Below are 588 nucleotides of genomic sequence, written 5' to 3' on the forward strand. Positions count from 1 at the left end.
AAATGGAAAAGATTAGTAAATTTCAAAGCGAATTAAATGCACTAAAGGATGATTTATTGTCTTTTTACACAAGGAGGATACATTAACCATCGACTTAACCAGCCCCAGACAATGGCAAGCCCCTTCCAGACACCACAGCTTAATCCTAATGCAGACATCTTCAGTCCTGTTAGAAGTCACATCCCAGATATGAATGTCAGCAATAGGGGTGATCTAGTACGAAGGAAGCCACAGGAATTCGATGGGAAGGCACCATGGGAAGCATATAGAGCACAATTGGAGCTACTGGCAGAAATGAATAAGAGGAGCAGAAAGCAGTATATCTGGCAACGAGCTTGAAAGGACAACCACTGGAAATACTTGGACAGTTGTCAGCAGACGACAGCCACAAATATAGAGCACTGGTAGCGGCTCTAGAACTCAGGTATGGAACCCAAAATCAGTCCAAAGTCTACAGGGCTAGGTTTAGAACTAGAGTCCATGCTAAAGGAGAGAGCCTGCAAGAGCTGGCACAGGATTTGGAAAATATGGCACACAAGGCCTACCCAACTGCATCACCCGATGTCCTCAAGTTGTTGCTGAGGGACC

The sequence above is a fragment of the Limulus polyphemus genome, unplaced genomic scaffold (genome assembly GCF_000517525.1).
Source record: "Limulus polyphemus unplaced genomic scaffold, Limulus_polyphemus-2.1.2 Scaffold294, whole genome shotgun sequence".
Taxonomy (NCBI): domain Eukaryota; kingdom Metazoa; phylum Arthropoda; class Merostomata; order Xiphosura; family Limulidae; genus Limulus; species Limulus polyphemus.